This window comes from Gopherus flavomarginatus, chromosome 3, assembly GCF_025201925.1.
Source record: "Gopherus flavomarginatus isolate rGopFla2 chromosome 3, rGopFla2.mat.asm, whole genome shotgun sequence".
Lineage (NCBI taxonomy): Eukaryota > Metazoa > Chordata > Testudines > Testudinidae > Gopherus > Gopherus flavomarginatus.
In genome coordinates this window covers 187,329,748-187,345,959 of record NC_066619.1, presented here as the reverse complement: position 1 = coordinate 187,345,959, position 16,212 = coordinate 187,329,748, and the positions used below count along the sequence as shown (strand labels likewise).

The 16,212-nt window shown below is 43.1% G+C and overlaps 1 long non-coding RNA gene across 1 annotated transcript; it reads left to right on the top strand.

Annotated features, from left to right (window-relative positions):
- Positions 1-217: 217 nt before the first annotated feature.
- LOC127047862 (uncharacterized) lies at positions 218-15,110 on the top strand. The gene is made up of 2 exons (XR_007773486.1): positions 218-484; positions 14,914-15,110. It is a non-coding gene; the product is annotated as an uncharacterized LOC127047862 (long non-coding RNA).
- Positions 15,111-16,212: the final 1,102 nt, after the last annotated feature.

Here is a 16,212-nt window from a genome sequence, read left to right as displayed (position 1 = left end):
GCTCCCCGCCCCGCCCCGCCCCGATACCGAGCCGCAGCCAGGAACAGCCGCTGGGCGGGAGGCGTCTCTGCCGCTCCCTCCTCCCGGCCCGGCTGTTCCCTTACAGAGGCGCCGCGGCCGGCCCGGCCCCTGCCTCGCCTGTGGGGGGGGCGGGGACGAGGAGGAAGGTGAGCGCAGCAGGCAGCGCCTGTAACACCAACACTGGCGGAGGGCGGAGCCTCCGGCGACTCTAGTGCGTTATGACCTCACAACGGCCGGCGCTGGAGCCCGGCAGCGCGTGCCCAGTCCTCAGCCCGCGCGTGCTTCCGGCGCTCTAGGGCGGAGCAGCCAGTAGCGGCGCCCGACGGGGTTCGGGTTGCAGGGGCCCGGCCGCTCCACAGCTAGAAGGTAAACGGCGGGCGGCGCTAATGGGCTGCGCCGCGCGTCATCTTCGGGAGGGGAAGGATTGAGACCCGTCCCGCCTCCTCTGAGGCGTGTTGCTGCGGTAGGTGTGGGCTGCAGTCAATTCCCGGCGAGAACAGGCCAGGCTCTGACCCTCCCCCGTGATTCCTGGGAACGAGGAGGGCCCTGCGCTCGCTCTTGAAGGCACCAGACACTTCCTGGAATACCCACCGCGGCATGGGAAGGGGGCTCGGCTCGCTCCAGGAGCAGATCTGTTCCCCCGCTACTAGGCTCCTTTCGCCAACCCTGCGAGAGGCGCGTGTGGTGTTAAGCTGAGCGCACTGACGCGTCCATCTGTTACGGCGTTAGACCGACCCACTCAGCACTGACAAGAGTGGGGCTAAGCTAATGGTTGCGTCTTCAGAGGCACCGAGACGCTGGGCTTCCCCCATTTAAGCCCTAAGTCTGCAAAGCGATTCGAGGGGGCCGCCCTTTGGCTTTTTGTTTTTGAGTCCCACTTAAGTCTATAGAAGCTCCTGGGGTCGCCTGCATCTGCTGTTGTAGTGCAGGATACCGCTCCTCAGAGGAATGTGCTACTGGTAGCACTTTCCGATCCTTATAGCTTGTTAGAAGCTGCTGTTGTGTTAAACTGCTACCGGTCGGCATGTGCTACATGAGGTAGCAGTTTCTTTTACTATAGTGTATGCTCAGTACACGGTAAGTAGCAGTATCCTTCACTACACCGTCCTAGCTCGGACAGCAGGGCCCCTATTTGCTTTGTCAGCACCTCACCTCGGGAAGTTTTGACTAAACTTATCCAAAGGCTGTGCTAAAACCATGCTGGACTGATACGCAGTGAGCTGGGCAGTAGGGCAGGGCTTTAAAAATGAATCCAATTCTGATTTCAGCTTTCCTATTTTCCATAATTTTACTTTCGGAGCTTTCCACCATTTTGATGCAACAAACTGTTACCGGGCTTCTTTGCAAACAGCTTGATAGTAGAAATCTGCATCTTGTGTTATATGGTAGGTAGAAAATAAGGAAGGCAAGCAAGATTACATTGTATTACCACATTTTATCATATGACACCTATATTTAGTATCAGCTACAAAACGGCTATATAATGGAAATATTCTGTACCTTTCTGTTAATTTTTTACTTTGTCTCTGTGTGGTGGTAGTTTAGGTTATGCCCTAATTTAAGTAACACTGCAACAGTACCACCATAAAGCTATTCAACCAGGAAGTCCCCTCCAAAATCTTCAATTATTTTTGTAAGATTAGTGTGATTTTTGGGGGGGGCTATCTTTTCCTGTCCATGACCCAGTGGTGATGAACAGTAGTTTCAGCAGCATTTTTAAATTTCCACAATTGTTAAAACTATTAGGTGTGACTTTTGCACCCAGGTTTAAAAAAAAAGATGCTTAAGATCCCTGTCAGACATGTAAGATGATAGCAGTGAGAAATTCTCATTTTTTAAATTTGTCTCCAACCAACTAAAGTGTCATATTTCTCTGTAATCTTGGATGGCAGCTTCATCAACTTGAACTATATTTTCCATTCTTTGATGGTATGAACTGTTAAAGAGTGCATAACACTATACAGATGTCAGTTTGAGTGCTGAAAGAACTGTCCACTTTGACACTGTTAAGTGAATATAAAAATCGCACCAATTTCCACAGCAGCTGTAGGCAGTTCTGGTATTTAGACAAGATTAATATGAAAGGATATTTTTAATCATTTTATCAATTTATCCAAGTATATTGATATAGGTTGTTGATTGGAATCGATGTTCCGCTGGAAGCCAGTAAATATATATTTTAGCCTTGGCCTCCAGTTAGGAAATCTAATTACTAAAGTTTACAATTTCTGCAAAGGTTAATCTAACTCGGGGTGGGCAAACTTTTTGGCCTGAGGGCCACATCTGGGTATGGAAATCATATGGCAGGCCATGAATGCTAATTCAATTGGGAGTTAGAGTGTGGGAGGGGGTGAAGGTTCCAGCTGGGGGAGTGGGCTCTGGGGTGGGGCCAGAAATGAGTTCAGGGTGCAAGAGGGGTGCCAGGCAGGGGAAGGCAGTTGGGGTGAGGGAGCTGGGGCTGAGAGTTGGGGGTGCAGGAGGGTGCTCCAGGCTAGGACCACAGGTTTGGAGGGCTGAGGGAGGGGGTTGGGGCCTGAGAGTGGGACAGGGATGCAGGCCCTAGGCAGCTCTGTGCGTTGCCCCATCTGCAGGTGCTGCCACTGCAGCTCCCATTGGCTGTGGTTCCTGGCCAATGGGAGCTGTGGGGGCAGCATGCAGAGCGCCTTCGCCACCCCTACATGTAGGAGCTTGAAGGGGGGACATGCCACTGGATTTGGGAGCCATGCGGAACAGGGCAAGCCCTAGACCTCGCTTCCCCATCAGGGGCTTGAGGGTCCTAGTTTGACCATCCCTGATCTAACTGATCCAATTAATACAGGCTTCTGAATTCAAAATGCACTTTTATATAGTGCAATACACGGATCAGTCCCAGATCCTGCACGCACCATTGTTCCTACCATTTTATCTCACCACTGATGAGGGATAGTTCCTGTTTTCTCCAGGCTTCTTTGCTCCCATTGATGCAGACTCTTCTTTAGTGCTTCCGAAGCTTTTCCTTCCAGCCAACCTTTTTAGAGGCAGGATGTTTTCAACAAGTGGTTCTTGGACTGTGAAGTTTCTTGCATTGGCTTGCTAGAGTTTGAGTTTGTTGACAAAGTATTCATAAGCATGTGATCAGTATCCTTACAAATAGGCCAGACCTAGGGAAAACCCTCTCATTATGGCATGTTCCAACATGATCAGGTAGTGTCTGACAACCTTCAGATTCCTGGCTCTTTTTATACTTCAGCTAACTTTCTGGCTTTAGCAAAAATCCAGTTTGAAGCAGATATCCTTGTCACTTTCCTTCCTCCAAGGCCTTCCTTTCTTACCTCCTCCTCACTCCTTGCTTACCAGCAGAATAGTCAAAGTTTATGTATGCTTGTTTCTTTTAAGACAGTTTTCCTTTTCTTACTATTCTAGTTTTTCATTTTATCAAGTACTTTTTGAACTGTACATCTTTCCCACACTGTAAATATTACTTCTTATTCTGATGGTCCTTTTACTTGCTGATTAGCACCTTTTCCATACTAGCCCCAAACCATAAAACAGATATATTATTCTCTTAACCAAACTTAAGCTAACTTTATTTCATAACTATCCTACATAACTTTTTTACTACTATTGAATTTAACCGAGACACTTATTCATGGAAAAAATAAAGAAACATTACTAGTAGTCAGTTATCTCTTGTCCCTTATAACAGTGGTTCTCAAGCAGGTTTCAAGGGGGCTGCCAAAATAAACCAGAGAGCAGGGCCAGTATTAGACCCACTGGGGGCCAGGGCAGAAAGCCGAATCCTGAGCCGTGCTGCTTGTGGCTGAAACCAAAGCCCAAGCAGCTTGAGGCCCTGGGCAAGGGCAGCAGAATGTGGTGGGCCAAGGGGCCATGGCCTCCCTGTCATACCCACCCAGGCTGTCAGCTGGAGCCAGGCTGGGAAGCCCGGGCAGTATGTGGTGCTGTGCTGTGGACCCTCCACCTGCGCAGGGTGGGGCCAAGACCAGACCCTGCCCCCCCATCACCCAGGGCAGGTGGAAGGTTCGTGTTGCAGCTCCCCACAGCTGCCCAGCTCTTACCATGGTCAGGGTGCTGCTCTAAAGCCTTGCCCTCCAGCCACAGCAGGTTTGGAGAGGGCCACGCAGACAGCTGTGGGGAGCCACAAATCCTCCACCTGCCCTGGGCAGGCAGCCAGCAGGGCAGGGACATGGGTTGGGAGGCTGCTCTCAGCCTCCCCACCCCAGGCAAGTGCAGGGTCCATGACTCAGGCAGAAGGGGCTCTGTTACTGCTGCCTCTGAGTAATTGTTTGAAGGACCGTGTGCTGTGGGTGGCAGTTGGAGGCCATGAGCTTCAAAGGAAGGTTTGAAAGCTCGAAGCCTCTGGTAATTGGCTGAGCCTTAATCAGTGGATGGGGCATTAACTCAGGCCAGGGCTTTTTAAAGCCGCGCACAAGCGACCAGGGGCTGCTAACAGGGAGTTTTGCAAGGCAGTTTGGGAAGGGAAGGGAGGTCCCTTGTCGGTCCTACCTGTTCCCATGTAGTCCCCTTAAAACCTATAATCCAAGCCATATTCCAAAACCCCTTTCTTTAAACCATCCTTTCATTAACTAGGAGACAATGCAGGCAGAAGCCCAGCAGCAGAGTGGGGGCTATCCAGTTTATTGCGCTGAGTGTAGCATGTATGATTTCCTGCCTTGTGGGTGGGTGGTGTGTGTGTGCAGTCGGTGTAAGGAGCTCCAGAGACCACATATGGACTTTGGAGGCCAGGGTGGCGGAATTGGAGGAGCTAAGAGAGGCAGAGAGGTATGTTGATGAGGCTTTCCAGGACACTGTAAAATTGTCCCACCTCCGTTCAGACAGCCTCTGTGCTGTTGAGGAAGAAAGGCCCAGGGAAGCAGAGCAGTCAATGGGAGCAGAGGGAAACCACCTCGTAGTTGGGACCCTCCTTCCAGATGGTGCTGGGGTTGCCTCTCACACTGAGGTTACCTCTCCAGCGGAGGGAACTCCAGTTGCTAGGAAAAGGCAGGTGTTAGTAATAGGAGATTTGATCATTAGAAACATGGATAGCTGGGTTTGTGATGACCGGGAGAACCGTATGGTGACTTGCCTGCCTGGTGCGAAAGTTGTGGATCTCTCAAGGCATCCAGACAGACTTATGTGTAGTGCTGGGGAGAAGTCGGTGGTCGTGGTACATGTAGGTACCAATTGCATAGGGAAGGGTAGGAGAGATGTCCTGGAAGCCAACTTTAGGCTGCTAGGGAAGAGGCTGAAATCCAGGACCTCTATGGTGGCATTCTCAGAAATACTCCCAGTTCCACGCGCAGGGCCAGGTACGCAGGCAGAGCTTCAGAGTCTCAATGCATGGATGAGACGATGGTGTAGAGAGGAGGGGTTTAAGTTCATTAGGAACTGGGGAAACTTTTGGGATGAGGGGAGCCTATACAGGAGAGATGGGCTCCACCTAAACCAAAGTGGAACCAGACTGCTGGCACTAAACATTAAAAAGGTTGTAGAGCAGTTTTTAAACTAGGAAATGGGGGAAAGCCGACTGCTGCAGAGGAGCATGTGGATCGGATACAGACTTCTTTTAGGGGAGAGTCTGATGATAGGGAATCTCCAGGTTATAGTCGGGAGCAGAGGACGGAAGAGGATAATGTAAGGGCCGGATCAGATGATAAACAGTCACATAAAAAAGAATCTGGCACATCAGAAAAGGGCAGACAAATAAACAGAGACAAGTTTTTAAAGTGCTTGTACACAAATGCTAGAAGTCTAAATAATAAGATGAGTGAACTAGAGTGCCTTGTGATAAAGGAGGATATTGATATCATAGGCATCACAGAAACCTGGTGGACTGAGAGCAATCGATGGGACACAATCATTCTGGGGTACAAAATATATCGGAAGGACAGAACAGGTCATGCAGGGGGAGGAGTGGCACTATATGTGAAAGAAAATGTAGATTCAAATGAAGTAAAAATCTTAAGCGAATCCACATGTTCCATAGAATCGCTATGGATAGAAATTTCATGCTCTAATAAAAAATAACATTAGGGATCTATTATCAACCACCTGACCAGGACAGTAATAGTGATGATGAAATGCTAAGGGAAATTAGAGATGCTATCAAAATTAAGAACCCAATAATAGTGGGGGATTTCTGTTATCCCCATATTGACTGGAAACATTTCACTTCAGGACAAAATGCAGAGATAAAATTTCTCGATACTTTAAATGACTGCTTTATGGAGCAGCTGGTATGTGAATCCACAAGGGGAGAGGCAACTCTAGATTTAATCCTGAGTGAAATGCAGGAGCTGGTCCAAGAGGTAACTATAGCAGGACCACTTGGAAATAGTGACCATAATACAATAGCATTCAACATCCCTGTGGGGGGAAGAACACCTCAACAGCCAACACTGTGGCATTTAATTTCAAAAGAGGGAACTATACAAAAATGAGGGGGTTAGTTAAACAAAAGTTAAAAGATATAGTGACTAAAGTGAAATCCCTGCAAGTTGCATGGGCCCTTTTTAAAGACACCATAATAGAGGCCCAACTTCAATGTATACCCCAATTAAGAAACACAGTAAAAGAACTAAAAAAGAGCCACCGTGGCTTAACAACCATGTAAAAGAAGCAGTGAGAGATAAAGACTTCTTTTAAAAAGTGGAAGTCAGACCCTAGTGAGGCAAATAGAAAGGAGCACAAACACTGCCAGCTTAAGTGCATGAGTGTAATAAGAAAAGCCAGAGGAGTTTGAAGAACGGCTAGCCAAAAACTCCAAAGGTAATAACAAAATGTTTTTTAAGTACATCAGAAGCAGGAAGCCTGCTAAACAACCAGCGGGGCCCCTTGATGATTGAAATACAAAAGGAGCACTTAAAGATGATAAAGTCATTGCAGAGAAACTAAACGGATTCTTTGCTTCAGTCTTCACAGCTGAGGATGTTAGGGAGATTCCCAAACCTGAGGTGGCTTTTGTAGGTGACAAATCTGAGGAACTGTCACAGATTGAAGTGTCACTAGAGGAGGTTTTCGAATTAATTGATAAACCCAACATTAACAAGTCACTGGGACCAGATGGCATTCACCCAAGAGTTCTGAAAGAACTCAAATGTGAAGTTGTGGAACTATTAACTAAGGTTTGTAACCTGTCCTTTAAATCGGCTTTGGTACCCAATGACTGGAAGTTAGCTAATGTAACGCCAATATTTAAAAAGGGCTTTAGAGGTGATCCTGGCAATTACAGACTGGTAAGTCTAACATCAGTACCGGGCAAATTAGTCGAAACAATAGTTAAGAATAAAATTGTCAGACACATAGAAAAACAAATTGTTGAGCAATAGTCAACATGGTTTCTGTAAAGGGAAATTGTGTCTTACTAATATATTAGAGTTCTTTGAAGGGGGTCAACAAACATGTGGACAAGGGGGATCCAGTGGACATAGTGTACTTAGATTTCCAGAAAGCCTTTGACAAGGTCCCTCACCAAAGGCTCTTACGTAAATTAAGCTGTCATGGGATAAAAGGGAAAGTCCTTTCATGGATTGAGAACTGGTTAAAAGACAGGGAACAAAGGGTAGGAATTAATGGTAAATTCTCAGAATGGAGAGGGGTAACTAGTTCCCCAAGGGTCAGTCCTAGGACCAATCCTATTCAATTTATTCATAAATGATCTGGAGAAAGGGGTAAACAGTGAGGTGGCAAAGTTTGCAGGTGATACTAAACTACTCAAGATAGTTAAGACCAAAGCAGATTGTGAAGAACTTCAAAAAGATCTCACAAAACTAAGTGATTGGGCAACAAAATGGCAAATGAAATTTAATGTGGATAAATGTAAAGTAATGCACATTGGAAAAAATAGCCCCAACTATACATACAATATGATGGGGGCTAATTTAGCAACAACGAGCCAGGAAAAAGATCTTGGCGTCATCGTGGATAGTTTCAGAAGATGTCCAAGCAGCGCGCAGAGGCGGTCAAAAAAGCAAACAGGATGTTACGAATCATTAAAAAGGGGATAGAGAATAAGACAGACTATATTATTTCCCTTATATAAATCCATGGTACACCCACATCTCAAATACTGTGTACAGATGTGGTCTCCTCACCTCAAAAAAGATATTCTAGCACTCGAAAAGGTTCAGAAAAGGGCAACTAAAATGATTAGGGGTTTGGAAAGGGTCCCATATGAGGAAAGATTAAAGAGGCTAGGACTCTTCAGCATGGAAAAGAGGAGACTAAGGGGGGATATGATAGAGGTATATAAAATCATGAGTGATGTGGAGAAAGTGGATAAAGAAAAGTTTTTACTTATTCCCATAATATAAGAACTAGGGGTCACTAAATGAAATTAATAGGTAGCAGGTTTAAAACAAATAAAAGGAAGTTCTTCACACAGCACACAGTCAACTTGTGGAACTCCTTACCTGAGGAGGTTGTGAAGGCTGGGACTATAACAATGTTTAAAAGGGAACTGGATAAATTCATGGTGGCTAAGTCCATAAATGGCTATTAGCCAGGAAGGGTAAAGAATGGTGTTCCTAGCCTCTGTTCATCAGAGGATGGAGATGGATGGCAGGAGAGAGATCACTTGATCATTGCCTGTTAGCTTCACTCCCTCTGGGGCACCTGGCATTGGCCACTGTCGGTAGACAGATACTGGGCTAGATGGACTTTTGGTCTGACCCAGTACGGCCGTTCTTATGCTCTGCTTGCTACTCTTATCAGATCTGGTTTTTAATCTACTGAAAAACAGCTGTGGCATAGGTGGGCTATGGAATTTTTATAGCATACTAGGTGGGCCTCAGAAGGATAAAGGTTAAGAAGCCCCTGGCCTTACATCATGCTGTTAGAAGATAACGGATATTATGGTTAAGGTACTGGATTGACATTTCAGAGACCTGGATTTATTTTCCAGTTCTTCCACATACTTCCTGTCATTTAAAATTACTTTGTGTCTTAGTTCCCTATCTTTATAATGATAATACTTTCTTCTAGGCTTTGCCAGGTCTATTTAGACCATCAACTTTTTAAGAAAAGACCTGTCTTATGTTACATAACAAAAGAGGGTCCAGTCTCAGATGAGAGCTACATTAATATAAATAAATTAATGTTTCCATTTACCACGATGCTTGATACCTACTTAATAAGTGGCTGCTCGCTCTATTCTTTTTCCCATGGTATTAAACTTACTAAGAAATTTTCCCCCAATAATCAAGTTATTACTAAAAGGTCAACTCAAGAAGGTAACAGGGAAGAGTAGATGACAAAGATTTATCATTAATAGTTTCCCTCACTTTTGGAATAGTCTCTAACAGATCCCCCACCATTGGGACGGCATGCAGCTTAGAGGCAGTAATTGTCATACTCTGAGCCCCTTATGCTTGGAATACCTAAGCAAGACTGTAAGAAAGGGAATGACTCAGTTGCCCCATTTCTTTTCCTTGTCCTCATAATGCTATGTAAGAGTACATTTAAAAAACTGGCAGGAAAGTGTAGATCTTAGTTCTTCATGAAATGCTACCAGTCAGGTTGGCAATATTTCATCACTAATCTCTCCTCTAGTAACTAACCCACCCACAAGGCAGACATACTTGTTGGCATATTGCAATGACAAGTCCTCTTGGAGTAGGGAAATATGAGTGGACAGTTTTCACTAAGAAAGGGGCAGTAGACTAGCTACTCTCTCTATTTCAACATATGACCATGGTAACAATACCTTCCAAATCTCCTCCTCCTGATTTATCTTTGCCACCTCCTTCCTTGCTTTCCACCTAGTTCTGTATCAGATTTCCCTATATTCCTTGTAAAATTTAAAACAAAATGGAGCCCTGCCATGATCAGTTTGTACTAACTGTAAATAAGGTCTGTAAAAAAAAAAAAAAAAAAAAAAAAAAAAAAAAAAAAAACACACCCCAAAAAAGCAGAAGTGCTGAATTTAGTGGGTGGACAAAGGCCATTAAAAAGTGCGTGTAGTGCAGTGATATTCAGTCAAAGTAGTTTAAAAGACCAACACAATTTTAACTTTATACTCTACTCTTTCAAAATGATGATAGGCTGTGAGAGCAATAAACCATTTCAGTGGAACAACAGTAAGATCTCATTAATTCAAGAAATCACCACTCCTCTCCGGTTTAAATACTGATTCTGTAAGATTAATGTAAAACAGTACAATTTTCCTTTTATTAAAGAATGGAAGTGGCTGTTTTTAGTTACATATCTAAATCTTGATTTGATTGTACAGAGAAAAATCCATAAAACTTGTATCTTACAGAATGATTAGACCTGTTTTATCACAGCAACTTTTAGGAAATTGCAAAAAAGTCTAAGGAATACAAAATGACAGATTATTTTGTTATAATAAAGCTTCCATTTTTGACGATTTACTGCAAAATATAGGTGTGCACTAGCTGCTTGCAGTGTGGGTAATTTTGATCATCAATTGCTGTCCCAGAACTTTCTTTAAAAAAAAAATTCAACAGATTTAATTAGTAATTTAAACAAACATAAAAGTCAGATGCCTTTATTCCCCATGATAAATTTACACCTGATGGCTCCAGTCTACAATTTGGTCTGTGCTGATGGATTCCTTGCACCTGTGTGGAGCCCCACTGATTGCACTGTACAGAGACGTAACTGTCCCAGTGGCACCGGAACACTTTTTATAGTAGGGGTGCTGAAAGCCAGCTAATTAAACTCTGTAAACCATGTATGTTCAAAAGCAAGGTGAAAAAAGCACAATTCCCGCTCACACCACACGGGTGCAGCATAGCTCTGGGATTCTCAAGAACCGTGAAATACTGTTCTCTTACAGCACCAGCCAACTTTTCACAGTGAAACCTGTGGATGCAATAGCACCTGCCAGACCCATAGTTCCCATGGCTATGAACTGTCCACCCATCCAGACCAGCTTGCAGAATTGTAACTTTAATAACCAGTTAATCTTTGATCACTAGAGTGGGAAAGTTCCATAAATCGCTTCCAAGCAAGCAAGATCCCAACCTATTTAATCGTAAGGACATTTTGACCAAAAAAGGATTAATTAAAAAAAAAATAGCGAGCTTTGCATATAGTAACAATGTATTCCATATTGTCACAGCTCAGGACAACTAACTGTACTTCCCCTCAGTCGTTCAGCACAGGCACCCACTTTTGGCTTCCAGCTACGTAGCTGTTGCCTCTCTTGGGTGGAGTCATGTCCCTCTCTTTTCTGACGGGTATTTCCAGGCTTCCGTTTTCTGCCTTCACTGTGTATTTCCCAGCACAGACAGATTGTCAAAGGGCACCTGCTTGCTTTCTCTTCAGAGAGACTGATAACGGAGTGATTGTCAACAGTTACCATGCAGCACTTCCTACACAAGCCTACTTTATTCTTAAGGTAAAAGAGCATTACAGAAAAAACATACTAAAAACAAAACAACAAAAACCTACACACATGCTAATAAGCTTATCAGATTTAATCCCACCTTTAAAATGCATTCTGGCAGCTTCCATCCTTCCAACTCTACCCTCAGGATTGGGCCCTCCATGGAGCAGGGTTTCTGCTGGATCAGGCAGAAGGCCATGAGCCAGTTTAAAGCTGGGCTTTTTATCCAAAAATCCTCTCTCTACTGATCCTTGGTGAATCAGTTTGAACTAGCATATGCATACCTTTCCAAGTGGGTGGCTTCTCTGGAGATGTTACAGTCAGTGAATTTGCCTAATCTGCTTTCTGTTCTCCTATCTACCCTTCTTACAGAAATACATACAATTCCACAGCACATACACAAATTGCATTTTTAATACAATGAACTCTGAAGATGGTAAAATTAATTCAATAAGGTTTAACTTGGTTTAACTTAGCTCAATAGATTTCATTTAGGATATTGCAGGAAATTGTCAGTCTGTCATACATACTTCTAAAATAAAGTAATTGTTATGGTTCAGAGCAAGCTGTACCTTTGACCTCTCTGTCTCTCCTTGGGCACTCCTTTCAAGTGACAGGATGCTCAGGTACTACCCTCGGGGTGGACTCCTACGACTGATCCCCAACTTTTAGTCTGTCAGCAGGTTACAGTAGCCCCATTTACAAACCAGGCCCCCAGCAGGTGCCCTGCCAGAGAGTTTCCTGCAGGTGCCTGAGACCAGTATAAAAATGCAAGTGACAGATAAAGTTGAATTTATCTAAAGGAACATTAGAGAAAAGAGTTAAAACAACAAAAGGCTTGTGTATTTTTACCTAAACCTCATCTTGTTCTCCCCATTGTCCCAGCATGCTTCACCACTCCCAGTATGGGGGAGACAATTCTCTTGTAGCCTCTGACTCTCAGTCGTGTTTCCCCCTCCCCCTTTGCTGTCTTTTAACCATTTCAAAGTCCTTTCGTCCTGCAATACCAGAATATGGTAAATCCGCTTTTATTCACCTCTCCGGGAGGATCAGAGGTAGACTTTCAGTAGTGGATTCCCTGTGTTGTCCATTTTATCACTGGCAAATGAATTGCCTGGTTCCATAGGTACAGGTGGAGCACTTCAGCTGGAACTAACCCTTAGTGTTCCACAGATCAAGCCACACCACAGTACTCAGATATGCACATAATTTTAATAAAAATACAGATCTCCCAATTTTTTCATGGTAGAGAGAAAAAAGGGGTGAGGTAATTGTCCAATAAAAGCTGTCATTTTTCATTGACCAATTTTTCATAGTAGCATTTGCAGTTGGACGTTCCAAATGGTGTGTCTTCAAAACGCGCCCCCATGACAAGGATTCCCATGGGGGATGAATAAATTAGTACATGAAAGAAAACAGAAGGATGTGGTCGTTATACAGAATGCTGTTTCTGTATATAGCAAAAGCAAACAATCCTCACTGGAGGACTACATGAAATTTTAAATTCACAGTTATCAGAGCTCAAAAGTTTCTGCACACTGTTGGGAACACTTTAATCAGGTAGCTCAAACAAAATTCTGATTAAATGGTCTTAAAATCAGTTGCTTCCTCTCAGACTTAAGTAAGCATGAGAAAAATTAGTCTAATTAAGCTACTAAAAAGAGATTAAAATTGAAACTGTCAATCATAACTATATCTCTATTAGTTTCTACTTCTGCAGAGTTTATTTTCTGTATTAGGTGGTATCTACAAAAATATAAAAGCAATATCTGTATCTCAATATCTATTTATTATGTGAACTATTTTCTGAATCAGGATAGTTACTTTTTCTGTAAATTATATTACTATTAGGAGAAGAAATAAGGAATGAGAATGCAATGAAGTCTTAAGTTTACATTGTCATGAAGACATGACTAGCTCCTTTGTAGGGTTTTACAGGAAAATGATCAGTGACGGTTTATGACTAAGTTAAAATATTCAGAGCTTAACAGCTCACTTGCTACTCAGCTTCAGAGCAGGAGCCTTGCCTCTAAGGCAGAGGTGGGCAAACTAGAGCCCGTGAGCCTGTCCTGCCCTTGAGCTCCCAGCGGGGAGGCTAGTCCCCCCAGCCCCTCCCCAGCTGTCCCCCCTCCCCCACAGCCATGCTGCCACTTGGGGAGCACTCCTGCACACTCCTGCAGGGCAGTGCAGCAGCGTGACTGGCTCCAGCTGAGTGTCACGGCTACCAGACATGCTGCTCTGAGCAGCGTGGTAAGAGGGCTGGGGGGTCTAATAAGGGACAGGAGGACCCAGGGGGCAGTTAGGGGACAGGGAGTGGGGGGGCTGGATGGGGTGGAGGTTTGGGGGGCAGTCAGGGGACAGGGAGGGGAGGATAAGTGTGGGAGTCCTGGGGGGGCCTGTCAGTGGGCAGGGGTATGGATAGGGGTGAGGGCAGTCAGGGGACAGGGAGAAGGGGGGGTTGGATGGGAGTGGGGTCCTGGGGAGTGCTTAAGGTCAGAGTCTTTAGCATGAATATGCCTATCTACATGCTACCTTTAGTCTAGCTAGCACAAACAACAAATCAGAATGAAGATGTGGGGCACAGATTTTAGCGTGGGCTAGCAACTTAAGTATGTGCTCAGGGTCTCCAATGTGCATGTATTTGGACAGATGGCAGCATGGGCTTCAGCTGAGGCTAACTCTTCAATACTACCCAGTAGTATGGGTATACTTGCCAGTGCTACCATCACACCTTCAGTTACAGTATAGACATACAGTATATTTTGTTCTCATTGAATTGTTAAAGTAGAATTATCTATTCATAATTTGTTACTAGCACTTCACAGAATACCAGGGTTGCAAGGGACCTCAGAAGGTCAGCTAGTCCAAACCCCTGCTCAAAGCAGGACCAATCCTGACAGATTTTTACCCCAGTTCCCTAAATGGCCCCCTCAAGGATTGAGCTCACAACCCTGGGTTTAGTAGGTCAATGCTCAAGCCACTGAGCTATCCCTCCCCCCACTTAACCATGCAAATTGAAAAACTGACTTCTACAAACAGGCTGAACATATTTAAGCATCAAAGCCCAATTTAATAATCTCCACAAACCAAACAAAACAGGTTACCTCAGCTAGTCCTCAGACAAAGAACTGGCATACAAACATCCTTATTATATATCTTTGTTTCTAACCTAAGAAAAATATCAAACACTTCTCCTTGGCACTCACTCTGCTATTCATTTGGCAACATTCTTCACCGTTATGAATTAAGTATGTTTATTGGCTCTTGTTAATAGTCAGTACCATCACTACTTATCCCAATACTTCTGCCTCTACAAAAAGACGTTATGTAAAACAACTTTGCTTAACACAATGTAAATCTTTTTTTGAGAGTAAAATCTTACTAGTGCAACCATCTGATGCCTTGGGATGTCAATTTTCCATTAGATCTGTAATTCCTAGTATTGAGCTCTCTAGAAATAACAATTTTGGCAGGTTATAAGTTTGTAGTCTACAAACCAGTTAATTTAAGACATCCATCAAATTTTTGTCTTTGCTCTCTTCCAGGCACTCAAGCCTATCCCCATCACAGATTTTCCCCCTTTATTGCTGCAAGAGGAACATGGCATAAACACAGTAATGTACAGAAACAAACAAGTTCAGAATGTGGCCATCTTTCTAGATTTTGTCAATTCTTAGCTAATTTTTAAACAATTTTAATTTTGTAAGATATCCTAGTTAACAAAAGTAAAGAACAAGATGGATATCCAGTTGTTTGTATGCATTTTAGTCCCATACTCACATCTTTAATTTAAAAATTAATCTTACATGTATTTGCTTTTGAAGACTTGCATTTTCTAAATTATAAACATTCAGTATTTTAAAATCACAAATATTCTAGTCACTGGGTGAAGCTGATCACTTGCTCATAATGTTATACATTTTCTATCAAACACTGCATCAAGGAAATAATTAAATTCCATTTTAAACATTTCAATTAAAAGAAAAGTACTATGGCAGAGTTTCAGTACATTTGGATCTTGAAATAAATTTAATTAGTACAAATGTGTGTTTTTCAGTTTTTCCTGGACTTGTTATCCAGTTTACAGATAGACATATCTGGTCCCATTTGCAATCCTCATTTGCAAGATTATTTTTTCAAAGAGTGTGTTTGTACAAGCAAAATTTTATTTGCTCCATATCCTTTATATGTAAAGTAGAAATTTCAACATTTAAACTTAAGTAAAATGCTCTGCTTGAAAGTTGAGAGACACATATCCAATACTATTACACTGAACCGAAAAAAACATTTGTAATTCCCAGTCATCTTCTATATCAAAACAATGCTAAAAAAAATTGCTTCAACTGTAGCTTCCTCGCCCAATCTATTATTTTTAAAGCGTATTGCCAAAGTATTTAATGGATAACTACTTGTAAACTATGGATGTGTTACTAGTTTACTAAATTAAATTCAGGTCTTGTATGAGAATACAAATTCTATTAATTCTTTAAACATGCTCAGAATCCTAAATATTTTACTTTCATCGAATTAAAAAAAAACCAAACTTTTATTGTTGTAAAATTAGAAGAGATTACACAAGATCTAAAGTTCATCTTCCGTAATGTAGTGTGTGTAACTCTAAAATGTTGTTAAGAAAGGTATGTTTGTAGCCATGTGCTGATTACACTTGAAAAAAAGGACTGTCCACGTACCTGAAACACTGGTTGTCTTAATTCTACAGCAGAATATAAGGTGCTTTAAACAATGCGTAGAATCAACAGTCTTTGTGCTATTATATTCTGCATTAAGATTACTCCCAAGAAGCTATTTTCAGTTAAAGCAATTCTATTATAAAATGCTGGTGG